The sequence below is a fragment of the Nuphar pumila genome, chromosome 9 (genome assembly GCF_984573655.1).
Source record: "Nuphar pumila chromosome 9, dmNupPumi1.hap1.1, whole genome shotgun sequence".
Classification (NCBI taxonomy): domain Eukaryota; kingdom Viridiplantae; phylum Streptophyta; class Magnoliopsida; order Nymphaeales; family Nymphaeaceae; genus Nuphar; species Nuphar pumila.
The window spans coordinates 112,585,461-112,609,459 of NC_143257.1; the positions used below are offsets into that span (position 1 = coordinate 112,585,461).

General features: G+C 37.4%; 1 long non-coding RNA gene across 1 annotated transcript; it reads right to left on the reverse strand.

Moving 5' to 3' along the window:
• Window positions 1–2,373: 2,373 nt before the first annotated feature.
• On the reverse strand, window positions 2,374–21,028 carry LOC149828905 (uncharacterized). Its single transcript, XR_016434361.1, has 2 exons — window positions 20,965–21,028; window positions 2,374–2,717 (listed from the first exon to the last, which is right to left on the reverse strand). It is a non-coding gene; the product is annotated as an uncharacterized LOC149828905 (long non-coding RNA).
• Window positions 21,029–23,999: the final 2,971 nt, after the last annotated feature.

The window sequence follows — 23,999 nt, forward strand, 5'->3', positions numbered from 1 at the left end:
GTTCAGGTGAATCAATACCCCGAAGGGGCAGCCCGTATACTTGAACTGTAATAGCCTGCGGGCAAAATTGTGAATGAATTAAATGCTTTGAGCTTTCTTTTGTTCACCCTCGTTGTGATTGCTTCTTGTGATTGCAACTTCTCTCCCTCTATTCTCTCTTGCTCTCTTGCACTCTGATCATAAGCTTCCACGACCGGCAAGCGAACTGACGAGTAGGCTTGCGGCGGTAAGGAAGGACCGTCGCGCCGCGCTGGCCCATTGAAGGAAATAGGCCCGTGACAAAGGCAGTATGGCAGTAAAAGACGATAGATAGAGCAGTCAGAAAAGCTGAGGTCCTCCCCTTTTTAGTTTAAGATTAGAAAACTGGTTTGAGGTTTGCATATAACATGTTGAGGTTGAGTCAATACCAGCATGGAGTAAATAGTAAGATACCTTATGACAGAGAAGTGATAAGAAGATGACCGATAATCAGTTTAGTATGAGGTTAATAGAGTAACAAAAAGGGATCAAGCAAGGAATGTTTGAGACAAAAAGAGTGCAACTCTTCAACAAATCTGTTCATACAGAACGCTTAGCCTTGACTAATTTGTAATATCAACATAAAAATAGTGTGGGTCAAGATAAATGTAATTATAGTCAAGACATAATTGTTAGACATAAATACTAGAACTTTATACATCTTCTAGAAAGTATACAATGACAAAGTTAAGGTCAAGATAATTTCAATTATAGCCAACAAAACATAATTGTTAAAAATAAATATTACAATTTTATACATCTGCTAGAAAATATACAAAAGTTAAGTTTGGATAACAACAGACATGAGTTTTTGATGAGTCTTTTGATCCTTATATAGCTTGGTCCTTGAGCTTATAAATAGGGACATAACCAACTCTTTTTTATCAATCAATAAATGAAGATAAGTTTTTCTTGAGTGTCTTTCTTTTTGTATGGATTCAAGGAGAGTTGTGAATTGAGGACTAGCTTCACATTATAATTTCTCCATTTGCAATACTGATTGTTGTCATGACTTATCATAATCAGATGGATGTCACGAGTTTGAAACCTATGGGTTGATCGTTCCTTGCCAAAGATGAAGTGGGTGGGCAAGAGGGACCTGGGATTTTTACGCCAATGTGAACGAGGCAGTTTTCCCCTGGTTAAAAAAAAATTAATCAGATGGCAAGGATCTAGCTCTCATAAATAGGGACATAATCAACTCTTTTTTATCAATCAATAAATGAAGATAATTTTTTCTTGAGTGTCTTTCTTTTTGTATGGATTCAAGGAGAGTTATGAATTGAGGACTAGCTACAGATTATAATTCCTCCATTTGCAATACTGATATTGTTGTCACGACTTATCATAATCAGATGGATGTCACAAGTTTGAAACCTATGGGTTGATCGTTCCTTGCCAAAGATGAAGTTGTGGGTGGGCAATAGGGACCTGGGATTTTTACGCCAATGAATTCAGTGAATGAGGCAGTTTTCCCCTGGTTAAAAAAAAAATTTAATCAGATGGCAACAATCTAGCTCTCATAAATTGCTTCATCTCGTGGTAGAATTTAATGGGTGTTATGCCTTGACAAGTCTCTCCCACCAGCCCGAAGCTTCTCCTTTAAGCCTGTGGGCAACAAATTTGACTAGTCTTTCCAAATATCCATGTAATCAAAGAATCTTTCTATTTGAATTTTTGTACATAGTTGGCCATTAAAAGCAAGAAAATCTACCTTCATCTTGTATTCTCTTTTGATTCAGATATCTATTATTTCATCTGCTTAACATCTCTACATTCTCCAAGGATTAAATTCTTTTTAGATGATTACTGGAATCACTACTGTAGGTAGGTAGCCTTCAGACAAATAGTGGAGGCACAAGCTCTGAAATAGGCAGACTTTGCCTTTTGCATTTATGCCCTTGTAGTTGTTGCGCACACACCGCTAACTATTGTGCAAGATATCGAAAATTTCTGAGATCCATAGTTACAAGTTCAATTGACATAACAGGAAACACGGAAAAGGAAGAACACTGTCATCTCCTCCAAGCTAGTATCATGTCCATAAAGCTCTCTTTGAATCCACAAGGAACAGAAAACAGAGAAAATAACTTGATTGGTTGATTGATTGAATAAAAAAGTTGATTACTCACATTTATAGACTTGAGGAACAAGTTAGATAAAGATCCTTGAAAATTCCTAATCAAAAACCTCAATTTATCATTATCCCAACTAAGCCTTATCACTATATCTTTCAGAATCTCGAGAAAAAACTAGTTTTCATTGCTAACAATATCCTTTATTGACTGCAATTAAAGTTATCTCAACCCACAAATGAATATATAAAAACATTGCTTCAAGAAAACTCAGTCCATTAACAGATAATATAATATAACTCAGAACACACCACCATTAAAGATACATACTTTTTACAGTTATTCAGTAGATTGTTGATTGAAATAATAAAGGCTTAGCAGATACTGTTTTTCAAAAGATACAGAATTAGAAGGTTTTTGATAAACAACAGAAGAACAAATGATTCAATTTGAAAGACAATTGGTGGCCAGAAAACCAGCAAGACAAATCAAGAAATGAATTTAAATATAGGGATATTTGTAGCCCCCTTTCATTTCCTCCATTAAAGGGGATTGTTCAACATCCACTTGCTATGTTGGACACCACTCTCTAGCAGATAAAAACTCGTTTATATGCCTTCTTCCCTGGTGTCCATATAACAAATAAAGCATGAGTCAGGACAACAGAGTAATAACCTTATTTAAACCATAGTACAAGTGAATTTTCATTAATTTCCTCTTTTTATAATGTCCAGATATTAGTATATCAAAGAGCATTATGACTCTGGCATGGCATTATGTGTTTATGTTTGTTGTTTATACATACTAAATGCTATTTATAAACATTATTTAACCAAGAAATAAATGGTTGTTTGGTTATGGATGAAAATATTTAAAAATGGATCCAATGGACCCAAGTATGTTGGTTGGATCAAGTTGGAACCTACGCCCACCTACTACACTTGCATTTCCTGCCAAAATTAACCTACTATGGCTCTAAATAGGCCAATATCAGATTAGGTTTGGATCCACATATGACTATTATAGTCTCAAATCTGAGTTGCACCTGCAATATTTCATGGTACATCCTTAGAACTATATAAGCTACAAAATGATGGATCCAAGAAGATACAGAATGGGCAGAATGGATCCAATCCCAAATTTATTTCTTGTGTGAATGAGTGAATCCATTTTACTCCTGCTTGATTTAAATTAACTGCATGTGGTTTCAACTTGATGCAGCGTCTTCGAGGAGGAAACAAATCGATGCCCCACCGAAAATCGGTGTGGCTTGTTTTCTTTATTTTTCAATGAACTTTCAATAACAAATGGGAAGATCAACGAACACTAATTGAAAAAATAACAAAAGACAATACTGTAAAAGGGAAAACAATAGGCAATAACAAAAGAATAAAAGCTGCTGGATTCTCAAGCTTCTCTATCCTCCACAAAACCCTAGGAGAGGGTTTTATAAAGTCGACTGAGGATCTCGGGTCTCGGGACCAGTCATGAACCCAAGATGGGATCCGGGCCGTCTTCCTATTGGATTTGGGTCATCCGAGTCGGTGTGCCTCGTGCTCGTCTGGAGTAGGTACTCAGGGGCGCCACGTCCCCACATCTTGGTACCGTGTGCTGGATCGGATCCACTGCTTGGGTCCGATCCTCAATCCCTTCATGTGAATCTGGTCCGCTGCTTAGGTCAGGCTGTATGGACCTGGGTCCATCCTGCTCTGCATCATTCTCACCTGGTTGGAAAGAAGTCGGCTCTGACGACTTGTTGTCTCCACAGTAAGCATATAGATCAAACACGTTGAAAATAGGCGAAATGTGTCAATCGTCGGGCAGCTCAAGGAGGTAGGCATTCAGACCCGGTCGCTGAAGAACCTTAAAAGGACCATACTTCTTAGAACTCAGCTTGCTATAGGTACCTACAGGGAAACGCTCGAGATGCAAGTAGACCCAAACTAACTGACCGACCTTGAATTGGACATCACGACGACATTGATCAACGGCAGATTCGTAGCTTTCAACAAGTTTGGCTCGGACCTGTCTGTGGACATCACGCATATATTCGACCGCAACAAATGCGTCTGGGGCTGGATCTGGAAGACCGGACACAGGAGCTAGGTCAACGACATGGGTGGGTGACCGACCATAGACCACTTGGAACGAAGATTTGCCTGTAGACCGGTTGATGGAGCTGTTATATGCGAACTCGGCTTGAGGCAATACAAGGTCCCAAGTTTTGACATTTTCCCCACAAGACTCCATAACAGGTTTCCTAAGGTGCGGTTGACAACTTTGCTTTGGCCATCTGTTTGAGGGTGATATGCACTGCTAAACTGGAGCTTGGTTTTCAGTAAGGCCCATAACGATTTCCAAAAATGACTCAAGAAACGGGTGTCACGATCCGAGGTGATCGTGTGAGGCAATCCATGAAAATGGGCCATGTCCTTGAAGTAGTACGAGGCTACCAACGAGGCATCGGTGGTCTGTTTACAGAGGACAAAGATAGCCATCTTGGAAAATCTGTCAACTACAACTAGGATGGAATCAAAACGATGCGAGGTTCGGGGAAGACCCACAATAAAATCCATGGACACATGCGCCCAAGGCCGCTCAGGAATTGGCAATGGAGTGTACAGACCACTATTTTGACGACGACCCTTGGACACTTGACACACTCGACAACTTTGAACATACTTGACAACATCTTGGGCCAAAAGTATCATTCATTCAACAGTGTGAACGTCTTATCGTGTCCAAAATGCCCAGCTAGTCCTCCTTCATGCAATTCGAAAATCAATTGTAGTCTAAGGGAGAAAGCAGGCACACACAACTTATTACCTCGAAAAAGGTAACCATTATGGATAATAAAACCTGAGTCAATTGTGCTATCAGGGGAGAGGCACTTTTCCCAGACCTGCTGAAAATCCGGGTCTGTAGGGTACAACTCCTTGCACTGCTCGAACTCAATGACTTGCACTGACATAGTCATCAGAAGGCTATTCTTCCTACTAAGAGCGTCAACCACCTTGTTCAGAGTACCAGACTGATGGCGAATCGTAAATGTGTACTCTTGCAAGAAGCTAACCCACTTGGCATAACGAGCATTTAGCTTCTTCTGACTATTCAGGTACTTCAATGCCTCATGATTCGTGTACAAGACAAACTCCTTATAGATGAGATAATGCCTCCAATAACGTAGGGCTTGTACAACAACATAGAACTCAACATCATAAGTGAAATACTGGCACCTGGCCTGAGTCAGCTTCTCATTAAAAAAAGCAACAGATCGGCGGTTCTGACTCCAGACAGCACCAATTCCCACTTTTGAGGCATCGCATTCAACCTTAAAGACGACATTGAAATCAGGAAGAGCTAAGATAGGGGCACTAGTCATTCTTTCTTTGATGAGTGTAAAGGTTTTTCCCGCGGTAGGCGTCCAATGGAAACTAGTACCTTTTAGGCATTCTATAATAGGGGCCATGAGGGTACTGAAATTTCACACAAAACGACAGTAAAAAGTAGCTAACCCGTGGAAACTACGGATCTCTCCGATAGTCTTTGGGGTAGGCCAATCTACGATCGCACGGATCTTCACAGGATCTGCCTTAACTCCATCGGAAGACACTATGAAACCCAGAAATACGACACTGGACGTCATGAACTCACACTTTTTTGCATTGACACACAGTTTTTCTCTCCTCAAAATCTCTAAGACCTGCCGCAGGTGACTCACATGATCGGACAAGAACGAACTATAAATCAAAATATCATCAAAATAGACAACGACAAACTTCCCTATACACGGACGCAACACTTGAGTCATCATGTTCATGAAAGTACTTGGGGCATTAGATAACCCAAACGGCATGACTAACCACTCATACAACCCCATCACGTGTCTTGAATGTCGTTTTTCACTCATCCCCCTCCCGTATACGAATTTGGTGATATCAGCTTTTTAAATCTATTTTGGAGAAAATGGAGGCACCAGATAATATATCAAACATATCATCCAAACGGAATGGGAAAACGGTATTTGACTGTGATGCGATTGATCACACGACTATCAACACAAAGGCACATGGACCCATCTTTCTTAGGAGTGAGAAGGGCGGGTACTGCGCAAGGGCTACCCATCTTTCTTAGGAGTGAGAAGGGCGGGTACTGCGCAAGGGCTAACACTCTCATGAATAAAGCCCTTTTGCAGTAACTCCTAAACCTGCCTCAATAACTCGGCATGCTCAGAGGGGTTCATGTGATATGCGGGGAGGTTGGAGAGACTCGATCCCGACACAAAATCAATGGCGTATTGAACTATCCTCGTCGAAGGTAATCCATCAGGCAGGTCATCTGGCATAATGTCGCGAAACTCCTCTATAAGAGAGGCAACGTCCGCGGGAATGGACACAGTCGAACTCATCAACGACTTTGATACCACTTTGATGCAACGTCTTCGAGGAGGAAACAAATCGATGCCCCACCAAAAATTGGTGTGGCTTGTTTTCTTTATTTTTCAATGAACTTTCAATAACAAATGAGAAGATCAATGAAAGACAGTACTGTAAAGGGGAAAACAATAGGCAATAGCAAAAGAATAAAAGTTGTTGGATTCTCAAGCTTCTCTGTCCTCCACAAAACCCTAGGAGAGGATTTTATAAAGTCGGCTGAGGATCCCAGGTCTCGGGTCCAGTCATGGACCCAAGATGGGATCTGGGTCGTCTTCCTGCTGGATCTGGGTCATCCGGGTTGGCGTGCCTCGTGCTCGTCTGGAGTAGGTACGCAGGGGCGCCACGTCCCCGCGTCTCGGTACCGTGTGTTGGATCGGATCCACTGCTTGGGTCTGATCCTCAATCCCTTCATGTGAATCTGGTATGTTGCAAGGTTGTTAAATGCGATGAGGCGAAGCGAGGCGTTGAGCCTACGCTTCGCCTCTGAGCCGTACGCCTCAGGTAATGAGGCGTACGCCTCTCACAACGTGAGACTCTCAAGCAAGGTTGTAAATGCGATGAGGCGAAGTGAGGCGTTGAGCCTGCGCTTCGCCTCTGAGGCGTACGCCTCTCACAACACTGGTATGCTGACTAGGTCAGGCTGTATGGACCTAGGTCCATCCTGCTCTGCATCACAACTCTATTCAATCCAAATGAGCTAAATTGGATGAAAGTATGTAGGATCCATACAGTTGGTATAAGGTTTGATGATAATGATACATGGATCAAATGTAGGTCAGACCTATTTGGGTCAAACAGGTCTAATGAATCTAAAAATGATATCATGACTCTATATGGGTCCAAGCTACAAAGATCCAAGATGAAATAATCAGGTTAATGTTTGGTACTATTTGGGCTAAAATGAGTCAAAATCAAGCCTATATGATGGAGCTTCACTAGATTCCAATTGAATCAATATTTGAAGCAAAATGTGTTAAAATTGGTTCAAAAGTTAAGTGGATCTACGTACAATTCATATTGAACCATAGTTAAACATGGTTCAACCCACATTAGTTTCTTCTCTTGTATCTTGTACACTTCACTAGATTGAAATGAGTTGGAATTATGATGGAAATTTATACTAAGCAAAATCCATGAACATAAAGAGAAAATGAAAAACTCCCTTCTTATTTCTAAAACTGTGATTTTCTTCTAAGTTTCTTCCATTGAAGCAACGAACAATTATTCCAAACAGCAGTTGTGGTGCTTACAATAAAGATAAAACACGAAATAAATACATTACATCTAAAGATCCAAACACTACCAAAGGCTTTCAAACCATTCTAACAGAAATTCAATGCAAGATGCAAGGCCTGGAATCCTATAGAAACTCAAATAATGTTAGTATACAGGAGCACTAACAATAACCTAACCAAGCATTTTGTGTCATCCTACTGTTCATTCATACCAATGCACATCAAGCAAACTAATTGTGAAGCTATCTTCCAATGTTCTTACTCTCTGAAAGAAAGCGGAGAAATACATCTTATTAGAACCTTAGGGTGCGTTTGATTACCTCGGATCTCTGAGGAGAACTGAGGTTCCATGGTTCAAGGCATGGGGTCCACACCTTTATCCAAGCTCCGTGCAAATAAAGGATCTCAATGGTAAGTACTCAGGTTGTCAGCATGGAGGACTGGGTTCAACTCCTGATAGCAGCAACTTCTTACAGAAAAAATAGAATGTTAGGATCCCCCCCCTCCAATGCCCCTCCACAGCACCCCAAAGTAATGCTCGATTCGAGCTGAGCGAGCTTGAACAGTAATGTTCAAAGCTCAGTTGACGAGAGTTTGAACATGGATCAGATAAACCGGGCAAAGCTCAAGCAGATGAGGCTCAAGTTCGTGTAAAGATCGTGTGCACACCCACCCATAGTTTCCAAGTAGTGAGCCTTAACAAAATATTATTTTTTTATGAGTGTTGTGTTTACTTTCTTGTGAGATTCTATTGTGCCCGTAATGGCTTCTTGTGTTTGTGCCCTTAGTGGCTGATTTGGTGGACTTTGTGCTCATTGGACTCGTGAGTTTGGTGCTCTTGGATTTTCATTAGTGGGTGATCACTTCTTTACAATTGGTGACCACTGAGCAGACAACCAGCAACACAAATCAAGCAATAAATTTAAATGTAGGGATATTTGTAGCCCCCTTTCTTTTCTCCATTAAAGGGGATTGTTCAACATCCACTTGCTATGTAGGACACCATTCTCTAGCAGATAAAAGCTCGTTTATATGCCCTCTTCCCTGGTGTCCAAATAACAAAGAAAGCATGAGTGAGGATGACAGAGCAATAACCTTATTTAAACCATTGCGCAGGTGAATTTTCATTAATTTTCTCTTTTTGTTATGTCAAGATATTAGTATATCTAAGAGCACTATGACTCTATGTGGCACAACATCCTACAACACATGAAAGACCTTGCTCAGATGTGTTTATATTTATTGCTTATAAATACTAAATGCCTTTTATAAACATTAATTAAACAAGAATTAAATGGTTGTTTGCATATCAAATGGATGAAAACATTTAAAAATAGATCCAAGTGGGACCTAAGCATGTTGGCTGGATCAAGTTGGGGCCTATGCCCGGCCACATCACCTCCAATTCCTGCCAAAATGAATCCACTATGGTTCTAAATAGGTCTATATCAGTTTAGATCCACATATGGCCATGTGTTATAGTCTCAAATCCAACTTATAAATAGAAAAATTCATGGTTAATCATCTTGAGCTATATAAGCTACAAAACAATGGATCCATGAAGATACAGGTTGGATAGAGTGGATCCAATCCCAATATGCTTTCTTGCATAAATGAGTGAATCCATTTTACTCCTGCTTGATTTAAATTAATTCCATGTGATCACAACTTTGTTGAATCTCAATGAGCTAAATTTGATGAGTCCTGTTATATCCGAAGGGGGGTTTTCATATTATGTCATTTTTGTAGATGATTTTACAAGGCATACTTGGATTTATTTTCTCAAACATAAATCTGAAGTATCTTTTCATTTTCAAATATTTCATAAACTGGTTAAGAATCAATTTAAGAATGATATCTATATTTTTCACACTGATTCAGGGAGAGTTTTTGTCAAAAAAATTTAATGATTACTTAAATTTACATGGTATTTCACATCAAAGATCATGCTCATATACCCCACAGCAAAATGATCTAGCCGAAAGAAAACATAGGCATATTATAGAAACAATAAGAACCCTATTTGTTACTCATCTAGTACCAAAAAAATTTTGGGTCGAAGCCACTCTAACCGCGATATATCTCATTAATAGAATGCCATCAACTTTGTTAAGCAATATTTCTTCCGTTGAAAAACTCTTCAAACAAATCTCAGATTATTCAAGGTTAAGGGTATTTGGTTATAAATGTTTTGTTTTCTTCAACAAAAATGACAAATTTTCACCTCTTGCTATTTCATGTGTGTTTCTTGGTTATGCAAGCAATCAAAAAGGTTATAGATGCATTGATCTTAAAACCAGAAAGCTATATGTGTCACGAAACGTATCCTTTGAAAATGAAAGTTTTTTTGAAATTAAAAACCCTACTGAAATTGATGAATATTCCTTCTTACTGGACTTAGTTCTAGAGATTAATGAGGAAGATATTGATCAAGAAGAACAAAATGTAACAAGTATTGAATCATCTCATCCAGAATGCATTCAATACTTTAAACAGGGTAACCTAGAGCAACCTTGTGCTCTAGAAAAATATACTAAAGCACAAGATCATATAGAAACAAGAAGATCATCGAGGGTATCAAAAGTACCTGAAAATTTTGTAGCCTATGAGTCTTTTTTGCTAAAGTACCAAGCATATATTGCCCTATTATATTCCTATATAGCACCTTCTAATTATGATATTGCAAAAAAACATTTTGAATGGGTTGAAGCCATGTCAAAAGAGTTAAGTGACTTAGAAAAGGCAAATACGTGAACTATTCAAGATATTCCACCAGGAAAGAAACCTATAGGATGTCATTGGGTATACAAAGTCAAAACCAAGAGTGATGGCACTCTTGAACGTTTTAAAGTTCAGCTAGTTGCTAAAGGCTATTCTCAAGAATATGAAATAGACTATGAGAAAACTTTTGCACCAGTCGCTAGAATAACCACCGTAAGAACTTTAATTGCTCTTGCCTCTGTAAAGAAATGGCATATCTTTTAGATGGATGTCAAGAATGCATTCCTTAATGATAGTCTAGCTAAAGAAGTTTATATAGAACCACCTAGATTCCTCAAAGAAAAGCTTTTTGTTTACATAAGGTCTTATATGGACTTAAACAAACCCCAAAAGTTTGGTATGACAAATTTAGTCAAGTTATGCTTACTTTTGGTTTACAATTTTGTCTTATTGATACGGCTTTGTTTATTAAAAAATCTAATGCAAATATTATTATTACTCTATTTTATATGGACGACATGATCCTCACAGGAAGTGATAAACAGGGAGTTACCAACATCAAAGAATTTCTAAAAACCAACTTTAAAATGAGTGACTTGGGTTTCTTAAAAAAAAAATCTTAGAATCGAAGTGGCCTATTCTCCTAGAGGTTATTTACTAACTCAATCGAAATTCGCTATTGATATTATTGACAGGTCCAGAATCACAGATGAAAAACATGTTGACACTCCTGAAGTCGTAAATACCAAAATGAAGATTGATGGTAGAGAACTGCTTGAGAATCCAACACCCAATATACAGCTTGTTGGAACATTGTCTTACATTTTCATCACACAACCTGACATCGCACATAATGTCCACACCGCAAGTCAATTCCAACATACTCCCACTACTGTCCATATGGGAGTAGTACTACGAATTATTAGATATCTTAAAACCTCCATTTGTAAAGGACTTTTTTTGTCCGCTTCTTGTTCATTACAACTAGCAGCTTATACTGATGCAAATTAAGGGGTGATTTCAATGATCGGCACTCAACTACTGGTCTTTGTGTGTTTTTAAGACAATCTTTGATTTCTTGACGGTGCAAGAAGCAACAAAATGTTTCTCTTTCATCAACTGAAGTTGAGTACAGATCCATGACTACAACTGCTAAGAAAGTAGTATGGTTAAGACGACTACTTTAAGACACAGGGGTAATGGCTACAGGACCATCACAACTATGTTGGGACAACAAAAACTCTATTTACATTGCTAGCAACCGGACATCCTACGAACGAACGAAGCATATAGACATGGATTGCCACTATGTACGAGAGGAATTTCTACGCAGCACTATTGATCACCCATATGTCTCCTCAGAATATCAATTGGTCGATTTCTTTACCAAACCCCTTGTTGCTTCTCGGTTCTATTTTCTCTTAGACAAACTTTCGGTTATCTAACCGTAAGTTTGAGGGGGAGTGTTAAAAATTGTAATCTCATAGTTAATCTCATATGCGAGATACCTCCATCATATGTAATCTTATTTTTTTCAGTATAGTTTCTTTAGTTTACTTTCTTTCTTTCTTTCTTTCTTTTTTTTTTTTGGGGGGGGGGGGGGGCATTCAAATAGGCTTAATGCCTTTATTGACTTTTCAATCAATAAAGCATAAAGCAACTTTTTCAGGACATTCAAATAGGCTTAATGCCTTTATTGACTTTTCAGTCAACAAAGCATAAAGCAGCAATAGGAGACGTTGGACTCCCAACGGCTCTAATTAGAGTTGTTGGGAGCCCAATGACTCCCCCTCTCTAGCTTCTTTTCAGCCCTATAAATATGGGCTTTTACTTCTTGTTTTATTATTACTTTTTGTGGGTTTATCCCACCTTAATGAGATAAATTTTTCTCTCTTGGTGTGTGCACTCTTTTGAGTATTTCAGTTCTTGTGTGTTGAATGAACCTTTGTGTTCAATTGTGTTCATTGAGAAAGATTTTTTGTGAGCTTCTTTTTGAAGTTTCGTTTGAGGTTCTATTTCCTTACAGGATATGCGACCCAAATCCAACCATTCACATTCTTATGCGTAACAATAGGCTACATCCACCCTTTTCCCAATCTGGGCCTTACTGATTGATCATGTTCTAGAATGTATCCACTCGCATCACAAAATGTTTTTAACACTAGGTCTGATGGCCTCGGAGAGAGCTGGATTATTGCTTAGGTATAGAAATGTAAATATTTTATCCAAGGTTGTCTGTATTGTGTCGTATCATATGATACGTATTGTTACTTTTGGGGTTACAATATGAAACACACTCGTATCACGATACGAGTGTATATCATACTCATATTGGGTGTATCGTACGATACACCCTTCTATCATGTTGTATCGTATGATATATAGGGTGTATCGTACAATACGGGTGTGGTGCACTTCAAAAAAACCCGAAACTCGGTTTTTTTATTTTGGGTTTAAAAGGCCGCTTGAGAGCCGAGTTCTCCGTATGTCTATGAAAGGAAGAGAAGCCCACATCAAAAATAGCTCTCAAATAATGCTCACTCAAGCACAAGAACCACTACGGTTCATACAAAATACCCGAAAAAGGGCATGCGCACAAAGAAGAAAAATAAACTTCATTAAAACAGAAGAAATCCCAACTCAAAAGTATATTTTACAGGGGGACAAAACCCCATATTTATAATGTTGAAGAAGGGAGCCATAGAAAGAGTTGTTGGACTCTCCAACGGTTCTAATAGAGTTGTTAGAGTGTCCAACGACTCTTTCATGGACTTTGCTTTTTGACTTAGTCAAAAAGCAAAGGTCCAAGAAAGTGTCCAAAGGTTTTTGCTTTATGCTTTTTGACTTGGTCAAAAAGCAAAAGCGTAAATGGTCCAAACCAAAAAAAATAAAGTTAACTAACTACCTATTGTAACTAAACTAAAAGATTACATATGATGGGGTATTTACATATGAGATTGTCTATGAGATTACAACTTTTAACACTCTCCCTCAAACTTACGGTTGAACAACCAAAAGTTTGTCCAAAAGAAAGTAGAATAACGGAGCAGAGAGAGGTTTGGTAAAGAAATCCACCAATTTATATTCTGAGGAGACATATGGAAGCTCAATGGTGTCTTGTAGAAATTCCTCACGCACGTAGTGGCAATCCATTTCAATATGTTTGGTTCATTCGTGAAATGTCTGATTGTTGGCAATGTAAATGAAACTTTTATTGTCACAACATAATCGTGATGCTTTTGTACTCTCAACACCCATATCCTGGGGCAGTCACCTCAACCAGACTACTTTCATGGTGGTTGTAGCAATAGCTCTACACTCGGCTTCGATTGATGAAAGAGAGACTTTTTGCTACTTCTTACATCGCCAAGAAATCAATAATTCTCCTAAAAATACACAAAGCCCAGTAATTGAGTGTTGATCATTTGAATCACCTCCCTAATCTGCATCAGTATTAACGAGGAAGAAGCAGACAAAAAAATCCTCTACAAATAGAGGTTTTAAAATATTTAATAATTCATAATATTGTTTCCATATAAACAGTAGTGGGTGCATGCTGAAATTAACTTGTTGTGTGGACAACATATGCAATGTAAGGTCGAGTGATGGAAAGGTAAGACAATGCCCCAACAAGTTGTCTGTAAAGTGTTGGATTCTCAAGTGGTTCTCAATCATCCATCTTCATTTTTGTTATTTATGATCCCAGTAGTGTCTACATGTCTTTCATCTGAAATACATCACCTGACAATAATATCTAAAGCAAATTTAGACTGAGTTAGTAAATATCCTCTAGAAGAGTATGCAACTTCTATACCAAGAAAGAATTTCAAAAATCCTAAATCACTCGTTTCAAAATAAGTTTTAAGAAACTTTAATATTGTAAACTCCGTGTTTATCACTTCCGGTAATGTCATGTCGTCAACATAGAGAAGAAAGATAATAATATGTGCATTGTGTCAGTAAGACAAGATTGAAAACCAAAATCAAGCATAACCTTACTAAACTTATCATACCAAGCTTTCGAAGCTTGTTTAAGTCCATACAAAGCCTTATTTAAGCGAAGAGTTTTCCCTTCAGGGATATTAATTCCTGGTGGTGGATCCATGTATACTTCTTCAGCTAAACTTCCATTTAGAAATGCATTCTTAACATCCATTTAAAAAATATGTCATTTTTTTATAGAAGCAAGAACTATCAAGATTCTAACAGTGGTGATTCTAGCTACTAGGACAAAGGTTTTTTCATAGTTTATTCTATATTATTGAGAATAGCCTTTGGCAACTAACCGAGCTTTAAATCTTTCAAGAGTGAGATCGCTTTTAGTCTTAACTTTGTATACACATCGACAGCTAATAGGTTTTTTGTTTGGTGGAATGTCTTGAACGATCCAGGTATTTGCCTTTTCTAAGGCTTCTAATTATATTGTCATAGCTTTAGATCTTTGGTTGTACCATAACTATAAGGTTCTTCATAAGAGTGTATTCGGGCAATGTAGGCTTGATACTTCCGTGAAAAAGACTCATATGACACAAATTTTGCAGGAGTTTTTGAGATTCTAGTGGACTTTCTAGTTGATATTTGGTCTTGTTCTTTTGTATATTTTTCAAAGGCACATGGTCTTTCTAAGTTTCCTCGTCTAGAATATTGAATACACTCTTTATTGCTATTAATTGGTTTTATGTTAGTCATATCACTTTGATCATCTTGATCAATATCACTTTCATTACTCTTTGAAACTAGGTTCAATAAAAAGGAATACTCGTCTATTTTCGTAAAATTTTTATTTTCAAAAGGACTTTAGTTTTCTAAAAAAAATACATTTCTTGAAACATATAGTTTGTTATTTTTAGAATTGAAACACATGTAACCTTTTTTTATGACTTGCATATCCTAAAAAGCACATGGAATAGCACGTGGAGAGAGTTTATCATTCTTATCTGTAAATACAAATCATTTGCACCCAAATACCCTCGATCTAGAATAATCTGGAGTTGGCTTATAAAGTTTTTCAGTGGGAGAAGTATTGTTTATCGAGGAAGAAGGCATCGTATTAATAAGATAAACAACAGTTAAAGTTACTTCAGCCCAAAAAAAATTGATACTTGATGTGTAACGAGTAATGTTCTTGTTGTTTCTATAATATATGTCTATCTCTTTCTTTCAGCTAAGCCATTTTGTTGAGGGATCTAGGGACATGATTTTTTATGTGAAATCTCATATAAGTTTAAATAATATTTAAATTCTTTTGATAAGAATTCTCCTCCTAAATCAATGTGAAATATCAAGATATCATTCTTAAATTTATTTTTGACCATATTGTGAAATATTTGAAAATACGAAAACACTTCGAATTTATGTTTAAGAAAATAAATCCAAGTATGTCGTGTAAAGTCATCTACAAAAATCACATAATACATAAAACCACCTTTTGACATAACAGATGTGGGACCCCAAACATAAGAATGTATCAACTCAAGTGGCTGTGTAGAAACAAAGGTTCTTCCTTGAAAAGGTAGTCTTTTTATTTTTCAGGAGTACATTTTTCACATGTAAAAGCTTCAAAATTACAAAAAAAAATCCATGTTGGGAAAAAACTGAATCGTGAACATACAAGGATGACCAAACCTTTTGTGCCAAAGAACCAAGTCTAATTTTTTAACATTACAACATAGTGTATTCCTCGGTATTTCCAAAAAATCCATGTAGTACAAGTCTCCTTCTCTATGGCCTTCCCCAATCAGCTGCCCTGACTGGTGATCCTATACTCAACACTCACGAGAAGAGAATGAAACATTACATCCATGGTCAGTTAATTGAGAAACAGATAAAAGATTTAGATTAAGTTTAAGAATATATCTAATTTTTGAAATACAAAAGCCTTTTGAGTTTTGTGAAATATTTTCAAAACTTTGTATTCTTTTAATCTCAAGAGATGTTTCATCTGCAGTAAAAACATTTGATCCACTTGAGTTATGACATTGTGATAGCAATTTTATGTTGGGTGTCATATGAAAGGAAGCACCAGAGTCAAGAAGCCAAAGAGATTTATCGGGATCGAAAATGCCGACGAAAGAGACAGCGGCTCCGACAAATGAAGAAGCTCCTTTGAGAAGTGGTTGAAGTGCCTCCACCAATTGAGTTAGATACATGTTTCTAATAGATGTCTCACTTGATTCTTGCGGAGATTCAACTGTAGCTACTTTCTTTTCATAAAGCCTCTTTAATTTTGGACAGTAAGTCTTGACATGTCCCAGTTCATGGCAATAATAGCAAATGACTTTTCTTCTTTTAAAGTCGCTTTTGTTTTTCATCATTAGTTTTCCCAACATGTGGAGGTTTGTATGAGCGAACATGATTACCCGGTCTAGATACAGCTAAAACTGAATCATCATCACTTTTGAAAATTCTTTTCTTGAGTCTATTCTCTTCAATACTCAATTCTTCTATTTTTTCTTCAATGGAAGGGACTTTTCTCTGACGGAGAATAGCGGATTTGGTTGATTCAAACTTGGATCTCAATCCATTAATGAATTGGAAAAAATACTCTGCATTCACTTGATTTTGACGAAGCTCTATGTCTTGTGGATAATGTCACTTTGTTTCAAGGAGGGTCAATTTTTCTCATAACTCGGATAAGCTATTGTAATATTCTCTAATACTCTTACCTCATTGAACCATATTGCAAATATTTTCTATTACATATGTGGGCAATATCCTTAAGAGAGTACATTCTCTTAAGATAATCTCAAGCATCATCGGCATGTTCAAACTTTGCAAGGCTTGAACACTTTTTTATGTCAACACTTGATATGAGTCAAGACATGATTTTGGCATGTCCCATTCTCCATTCTTTCCACTTTTTTTCGTAAGTGGAGATGGCTTTAATCTTTTCTACCTCCGAGAGAGATTTATTTCTCTCCTTATTCTTTGGTGAGGATTAGTGTAGGTTCCGCATTGGTTCCATCCACTAACCCCCATAATCCCTTTCTCCAAATGAGATGCTTCATGATTGAAGCCCATGTAACATAATTAGAATCATTGAGTTTTATGGGCTTAATGGTGACATTATCATTGTCATCCATTTTACAATTTGGGAAGGAAATGATAGAAAGAAGAAAATGATAAAATATAAAAAGAGATTAGAGAATAGGATACTCTACCACAAGACGATGAATACAAGTAATCATCCAAGCTTTCAAACCTTCACACGATAAAACCTTCAAAGAGACCACTTTTTTAAAGAAACTTGAGTGGCACGCTTCCCAATGCACGAAAAAAAAACTTCGTTTTGATTGCTTCTACCAATGGCTCTAATACCATGAAAGGAAGAGAATCCCACAACAAAAATAGCTCTCAAATAATGTTCACTCAAGCACAATAACCACTAGGGTTCACACAAAATACCTGAAAAAGGGTATGCACAAAGAAGAAAAATAAACCTCATTAAAATGGGAGAAATCCCAACTCAAAAGTATATTTTACAAGGGGACAAAACCCCATATTTATAATGTTTAAGAATGGAGCCATAGAAAGAGTTGTTGGACTCTCCAACGGTTCTAGTAGAGTTGTTGGAGTGTCCAACGACTCAAAGGTCTAAGAAAGTGTCCAAAGGTTTTTGCTTTATGCTTTTTGACTTGGTCAAAAAGCATAAGCTTCCAATGGTCCAAACCAAAAAAATAAAGTTAACTAGCTATCCTATTTTAACTAAATTAAAATATTACATATGATGGGGTATTTACATATGAGATTACAACTTTTAACAGTCTAGAGGTTGTTAGAAGGGAACGCACACACCTGTATACCCAAGGTTCCATGAGATTGATTTGGGAGTCGACTCGTGAGCAAGGGAAAGTGCGTTTGCGGTTTTCTCAAGAGTGCATTTTTACTATTTTTCACTAAAGGAAGTGAGTTAAGGTAAAAAATCCTTGTTATTTGCTTCTTATAGAGTGTTTTTGGGGGGAATATGGCATCAGAGGATCTCACAAGACAACGGGGCACTCAAGTAATGAGCAAAAACCGATTAAATTTTTTTTTCGAGTGGTAGCTCTCAGTTGAAGCATTATTTAGCCAAGACACATCATAATGTGCAAGCATGCACATCAATAAAATTGCCGGATGCCATAAATGGCGATGCCAGCAATAACGTGATGAGCTGAGAGAAAAAAAACAAGAAAGATAGATGAATGAGGCAGAAATGGAGTATGTGGATTCCTGGGAGGATGTCTATTTCGAAGATGAGCTCCCTACTTCTGATCTTACAACCCATAGCACAGGATCAGAATTAAGAAGTTCTACAACGAATGAAAAAGGTACGGCTAGTGCCAGTAGTGGTGTCTCAGCTGTCACCGTGGGCACAAAAAGAATAGGGGGATGAGAAAGAAGAGGAGGAAGAGGGAGTTCTTCGAGAGGAAAACCAAGAGGCATAGCTAGAGGTTCTATTAGGAGTTTTTTCCCTCCTAGGATTGGCACTCGGATGTAGTCCGGACATTCGTACTATGATGACTTCTCAACATTTAGTCGAGCAAGCGAATGTCACGGTTGAGAAATAGTTTTATGATGTCTGCATCCTTTTAAGTGCAGCAAATTCCTTCTATTTTCATGTCATGGTAAATGTCATAACCAGTATCAGGCCTGGATATAAAATGTCTTCATATAATGTTTTGACATAAAAAGTTTTAGATGCTAATATGAAAGTAGTGCAGGCATATTGTGATGAGATGAGGCAGGGTGTAGCATCATGGCAGATGGATAGACAAATAGAAACTCAAGGACCTTGATAAATTTCTTTATTTATTGCCTCAAAAGAACCATGTTTTTTAAATCAATTGATTTGTCTGATACGCCAAAGACAACAGAAATATTGTTGAGGGTTTTTTACGAGTTGTAACCAATGTCCGCACTTGTGGAGGGGTGACAAACAATTTTCCTATAACGGTTGGGTTACATCAAGGATCTGCATTAAGCCCTTTCCTTTTTGCTATAGTGATAGATGAACTTACGAGATCAATTCAAGAGAATGTGCCGTGGTGTATGTTGTTTGCTGATGATATTGTTTTGATTGATGAGTCTAGAGCTGGGGTTAATGCTAAGTTAGAATTATGGAGACAGACTTTGGAAGCAAGAGGTTTTACGTTGAGTAAGAGTAAGACAGAATATATGGAATGTGAGTTTAGTAAGCAACGAAGTAGTGATGAGAGTGTAGTGAAGCTTGGTGAGCAAGAAATAACGGTGGATGACTGTTTCAAATATTTGAGATTTGTCATTCAAAAGAATGGAGAAATTGATGGAAATGTAAATCATAGGATTAAGGTTGGGTGGATGAAATGGAAAAGTGCAACTGGAGTGTTGTGCGATCATAGAATGCCATTGCGGTTGAAGGAGAAGTTTTATAGGACGACAATTAGACCCGCTTTACTATATGGTATGGAATGTTGGGCTGCCAAGAGACATCATTTTCAAAAAATGAGTGTAACTGAGATGCGTATGCTTCGATGGATGTGTGGAAATACACTAAAAGATAAGATTCGGAATGAGGAAATACGTAAGAAGGTAGGCGTTGCATCCATTGAAAATAAGATAAGAGAGAATCGTTTACGGTGGTTTGGACATATTTGACGAAGGCCTAATGATGCTCCAGTTAGAAGGATGGAGAAATGAGAAAATATATTAGTTAAAAGAGGTCGGGGTAGGCCTAGAAAGACATGGATGGAGGTGATAGGAAAGGATATGAATGATTTGACCCTCACCGAGGACATGGCATTGGATAGAAATGATTGGAGGAGAAGGATTCATGTGGAAGACCCAGAATGATTTTCTTTTTTGGTTCATATCGCCGACCCCAATTGTTTTGGGATGAAGGTGTAGTTGTTGTTGTTGTTGTTGTTTACGAGGTTGTGGAAAAGGTTCAGCCTTAAAACATTGTTCAGTTCATTACTGATAATGCAGCAAGTCAAGAATTGGCAAAAAAGTTTGGGTCATTATTTTGGACCCCATGTGCTACCTATTGCATAGACCTCAAGCTTGAGGACATCGGCAGCATGAATGAGGTACATCAAACAGTTGAATTCTGCCAAGAAATTACTAAATTTATTTACAATCATGCATGGGTTTTGATCCTAAATGAAAAAGTACATTGGTGTTGAGTTGATTCCTAGTGCAGGTACTAGATTGCTACAAATTTTTTAATAGTGTAAAGTCAGGTAAAGAATAGAGTTGGACTAAAAAAATGTTTTCATCGTATAAATGGAATACATATTTCCATGCAAAAAAAAATGCCCAAAGAAATTGTAGATATTGTACTCAGAAGTTAATTCTGGGATTTATGCATGAAGTTGTTGAGAATAACTATACCCTTGGTGAAGGTGCTTTGATTGGTTGATAGTGAAGACAGACTAGCTATGGGTTATCTCTATAAAACCATGAATAAAGCAAAAGAGATCATTAGAGATAAATTGAAAGGGAAGAAAAAATTGTACATACCTACTTGGAACATCATTGAGCATAAGTGGATTGGGAAACTTCATCAACATCTTCATGCTTCAGCCTGCAACATATTATTTAAATTTTGTATTTAGATATTTCCCTATACTTCCCTACGTTTAAAATGGACAGGAAAGTCTACAAGAGACTTTTGGATTGCATTAAAAGGTTAAATCCCGATTATAGCATTCAAGATCAAATTCATAAGAAAATGAAAACTTTTTATAATGCATTGTATGATATTGAGAGACCTGCAGCAATGCAAAATTGTGCCACGATGAGTCTAGGTAATTTATTTTGTCTATTTCAATTTTAATTTTAAATTGTTATTTAGTTATAATATCTTGTATGATTATATATTTGTCATTGTCCTATTCATTTCTTATTTTCTTGTTTTTTTCAAACATGTGGTGGGCAAGGTTAGGAAGTAATGTCTCAAATTTGAGAGATTTTGTCATTTGCATTCTTAATCAAACATGTAGTGCATGTGGATACGAGAGAAACTGGATTGTCTTTGAGCAAATTTATACCGAAAGAAGAAATAGATTGGAGTACAAAAGGCTCAATGATCTCTTCTACGTTCGCTACAACTTATGACTGAGGCAGAGGTATATAAAATTATGAAGTTTATTTGTTATTTTCATTCAAAACTCAACTAAGTTTATTTGTTATTTTCAAGCAAATCAAAAAGTTATCATCAACAAAACACAAAAAGCAATTTGATCCCATCAGTTTGGAACATTTTGATAAATTAGATGCATGAGTTGAAGAAGAAACAGAGAATCATTTGAATAAATAAGAAATTCAGTGAATTAACATGAAAGGAGTACAAGAGGTATATGTTGAAGACCCCACGTATCTTAGAGACGATGTGGATGTCGAAAGAGGAGAAGAAGAAGATGATTATGATTATTGAGGTATCATGTAATATGTTTTAAAAGAACTTGGTTATTTTCATAAACGTGGTTATTTGTTTATGTAATACAAAAGTATGAGTCTTGTGCCATGTTCTTAATTGCAAGATATTTAATATTTTGCATTTTTTTTATGAGATATGCATATGATGTCGCTCATAGGGACATAAATGCTCCATACGTGATTTTATGGTTGTATTTTATGTGATTCATCATTGTTTCATGTGATATGATTTTTTTAGAGTTTTTGCTATTTTTTCTGGTTTTTATTGATTTTTATTGATTTTTGTAGATTTTTTATTAAAAATTTACGATACGTTTATAATATGATGTTAGTATGGGCCCGACCAATACGAGTAATGATACGATACATACAACCTTGATTTTATCAACAAGTTCTAGAGCAATATGAATCGTTGATCTTTTCTTTCTAAAAAACTCACCAGAGAACGAAAAATACCTAACGCCATAGATGTGTTCTACTAAAGGTCCATTTGGAAGTGAGAAATATGTAAGAAAAGTGATACAAAGTGAAAAATCTGTACGGTTTTTTCGACCATTTCAAACTAGAGAAAATTTTTCTCTGATGGTTTTTTTCTAAAAAGTACACTCTTTGGTGAAAGAATGTTTTTTATCAAGAGAAAATGGTGAGGTCCACTCACCATCACCATCACCATCACCATCACCATCACCATCACCATCACCATCACCATCACCATCACCATCACCATCACCATCACCATCACCATCACCAACCTCAATCAAGCCGCTTGCGGTGTGTACACGGTCATGCAATGCGACCTAATTCCTCGACTCTCAAAACCTCAGGTCCCGAACCTCCACCAAAAGCACCGCCCTCAAAACCCTAGAATCATCAAGGGCGAAAAGCACGACCTCTGGTCTGTGCCAGGGGAGAAGTTGGGGAGCTTCACGTTGTGCTTGAGCCTTCCCTACAGCTTCAGGTCCAAAATTTTCGTGTAGGGAATCCGTTCACAGACAGCCTAGAGGTCCCAAGACCACGACTTCACCTCCTCCAGCAACATCCACTCCGATCTCTTCGCCCATTTCTTCTTGGAGACCTTCACAAGGGTGTCGCCTCCAGCCAATGGGAACGAAACCACTGTCATCGTCAGCGACAGTTGCATAAGATGGTGCCATTTTTTCCATTGATCACCGCCGTTTGATTCCATCTAGTAACACCTGATCCTAGGGTCTCTAGATCGAATGTGGAGCAAAGAATGTGATCCAAAGGTCACCACCACCCCTCCCTTCCTCTCATTTTTCAAACATTTTTTCATTTTATTTTTCTCATGCACAGAAACAAGTGAAAATTTTTCATTTTAGAAAAAATATCATGTCAAAACTTCTCATAGGCAGTACAAACATTATGATTTCCCATACGATAAAAGATACTTAAAGTATAAACGCCGCCCTGAACTGATTCGAAAATGAGTGCTTCGAAAGATATACATATATATATAGTAAGATCAGCTGTGGGCATAACTTCAAAGAACTCACAAAAATAGTTCCAAAATTCCCATGCAGCAAAATATAATCTGCTGATTCCTCCTGTCATTATGCACAGAAAAAACATTTGGATCACAATGAGATACCCAAGGCACGAACTCTGTCATGTCATCAGTAGTGACGCTCTTTGAGAAGATGATCCAAATAAAAAAGATCTTCTGGATAGCAGAGCTCCTTCTTTTCCATCCTGACAGAAGTGAAAAGGCACTAAGGGAGGGATATACTCCTTTTGAAAATTAGCACCTGGAATGAGCAATCAGAACTAGAAAGAATCCTCCTAGCTGAAGACGAAGACAAGGCACATATAGTGTAACAGTCTCTTGGTAAAAAGGGGCAGACCAAGGTATAATATAGGTAGGACCCCCCAGCCAAGTTTGCTCTGAATCAAGCTGACTCTATCACCCTCTAATAACAAAGGCACTATCTTTCTTTTCGGCTTGTTGATGATCATGCCCGAACTGCGTTCAAAGGACTGGAAATTTTTTTGGAGGTTCCTGACCGACTTCCTATCAGTTGAGCAGAGAAGGAGGGGATCATCAGCAAAGAATAGGTGTTATATAGCAGTCCCTCTTAGAAAAGAAGGGATTCATATCT